Source organism: Panthera tigris, chromosome A3 (genome assembly GCF_018350195.1).
Source record: "Panthera tigris isolate Pti1 chromosome A3, P.tigris_Pti1_mat1.1, whole genome shotgun sequence".
Lineage (NCBI taxonomy): Eukaryota > Metazoa > Chordata > Mammalia > Carnivora > Felidae > Panthera > Panthera tigris.
The window spans coordinates 76,748,839-76,751,491 of record NC_056662.1 but is presented as its reverse complement, the minus strand read 5'-3'; the positions used below and the strand labels follow the sequence as shown (position 1 = coordinate 76,751,491).

The following is a 2,653-nucleotide window of genomic DNA, read 5'->3' as shown; positions in this document are numbered from 1 at the left end:
ATAGTTTTGAATGTTTTCTTAACTTTGAATGCTATTCACAATGTAACAGCTACACACCCAAAGTACTGTTAATCTGTATTTCTGGCATTTTTCTCACCATTTTCATATGTCTAAATAATCAACGCAGCAATTCTTCAAGCCCTGATTTACAGCATGTGTTGACCTTCAAGGTATAAATGCCCACACCATGGCTAAGTTTGGGCTCCCAACGCAATGCCGTTGAACACAGAGTGGGAAAGAGAGATGCATAGCATCACACCATCCTGTGTTATTTACCACATGAATACAATTGACCTAAACACCTCAAGAGTATAGATGAATCTGGTAAAATAATTGGGAAGGGATATGTGTTGGATACATATTACCTTTGTTTGTAACATAATCTCTCTAAGTTTTCCTTTTTTAATTTTTAATAGTGGTTGTACCCAATAAGCAGCTTGGAAAATTCCTGAAGAGTTCACAATCGATCCTCACAATCTCAGCATATCCCCACTCATATGAAGCATACACTGAGGGTGAGCAGAGAGCTCTGAGGCAGTCACTCGGGAACCCAGGCTAAAAAGGTTCCATCATCTTTCAGCTGTGCCATCTAGAAAAGGCTGCCTCTAAAGTTGCTACAGAAAGAGGCGGGATGGTCACATGACTTGGACAGAAAATGACATTATTTCCCTCAAAATTCATTTTCCTGAACTTGGTTGAAAGATTTCCATTGAGGACAAGGGATGCTAGTAAACGTTTTCTTTCTCATGCTCAGGAACTGGAAACACTGTGTTAGTGTCCACCTTTGTCTCTGCTACAGTCACAACACCGCAAGATGAAACATCTTCTCACAGGAAACCAAACTCTTCTCATCCAAACCTATTCTTTTCCTAGTCTTCCTCATCAGTAAATAGAACCACATATAATCAGTCATTCATGTCTGAAACCTGGGACATCTGTCCCCCTAACACTTGAAATCCAATAATCTGTCAATTCTTCCTCCAACGACATGACCTGATTCTTCCATTTCTTTCCATCTGCACCTGCAGGACCCTGGTCCAAAGCCACATCATCTCTCCCAGGACTACCTGAAGAGACCCCAACTCCCATTACTCTCTCCTTTTCCATCCATCCTCACTTCAATTCATTTTCCACAGAGCAGCCGGAAGAATTTTTTAAATGTTAATCAGATTATGTCATTCCACTGCTTAAGTTGATTTTCAATTAAACTTAAAATAAAATCCAAATTTCTGACTTGCCTAAAATAGCCCTATAGACTTTGATCCTGTCACTTCCTCCAACCACATCTTGTTCCATTTTCCCTTTTTGAAGTACCTCTGTCACACAAGTGTTTTTGAGCTCTGTGAACATATCAAGTCTTTGCCTATGCCATTCTTTCTACCTGGAATGCTCTCATCCCTGTCTTTGAGTTCTGAGCTCAAATGTGTCTTCCTTAGAAAGATCTTCCTTGATTGCCTAACCTAAATTAAGTTCCCCCTTGGGCTTTCTCATAGAAGTCACAGTACTGACCACAATTTATCTTTTTACATTTTATTTAAATTAGTTAATATACAGTATAATATTAGTTTCAGGTATACAACACAGTGCTTAAACTCTCCCATACCACACCCAGTGCTCACCACAAGTGCACCTTCTTTTTTTTTTTTTTTCAACGTTTTTTTATTTATTTTTGGGACAGAGAGAGACAGAGCATGAACGGGGGAGGGGCAGAGAGAGAGGGAGACACAGAATCGGAAACAGGCTCCAGGCTCCGAGCCATCAGCCCAGAGCCTGACGCGGGGCTCGAACTCACAGACCGCGAGATCGTGACCTGGCTGAAGTCGGACGCTTAACCGACTGTGCCACCCAGGCGCCCCACAAGTGCACCTTCTTAATCCCCATTGCCCATTCAACCCATCCCCCCACCCACCTCTGGTAACCATTGGTCTGTTCCCTAAAATATATGGAATGTTTCATGAATTTTCCTGTCATCCTTGCACAGGGGCCATGCCAGCCTCCGTATCGTTTCAGTTTTAGTATATGTGCTGCCAGAGTGAGCAGAATACTGACCACAATTTAAATTATGAGTCTGTGTATGCACGTGCACAATGTCCATCTCCCCTATAAGAATCACAATTCATGAAAGCAGTATGTTTCATTTGTTTGGTATGGTATACCCAGTACCTATATACTATCTGGCACGTAATAAGTCCTTCTGGGGACCAGGAGGAAAGAAGAGAAAGAAAGTAACAAAGAGAGAGAAGAACAGAGAGAAAAGGAAAGGAGGGAAAGTGGAAGGAAAAGAAAAAGGAGGTTAAGCTAGCATATTTTCATTTTTATTCATTTTTTTCACTGACAAGGTGTGTGACCTTGAGCAAGTCACATAACCCTCTATGTCATTTTCCCCACCTATAAATTGTTTCAGCCTCATCATAAATGGGATGTGCTCAATAATAGAGACAATTGCCTACATTTGTAGGGCGGGAGGACAGTTGGAGTAGAAACAGGCTGGTCCTACTGCAGGGTTGGGCCTCTGGGGGTGGGGGGATGGCAGGGGGACAAAAACCCAGATACCTTTGTTTTATGAAAGCAAGGAAGAGCCCTCCAGGGATAGAGCAATTCTGTTGGGAAGATGGCACTCCGTGGTCCTTTCAGGCCAATGGGCTTGTGAACT

At 42.3% G+C, this 2,653-nt stretch overlaps 1 non-coding gene across 1 annotated transcript; it reads right to left on the bottom strand.

Moving 5' to 3' along the window:
- Positions 1–1,936: 1,936 nt before the first annotated feature.
- LOC122237489 lies at positions 1,937–2,040 on the bottom strand. Its single transcript, XR_006216100.1, has one exon. It is a non-coding gene; the product is annotated as a U6 spliceosomal RNA (small nuclear RNA).
- Positions 2,041–2,653: the final 613 nt, after the last annotated feature.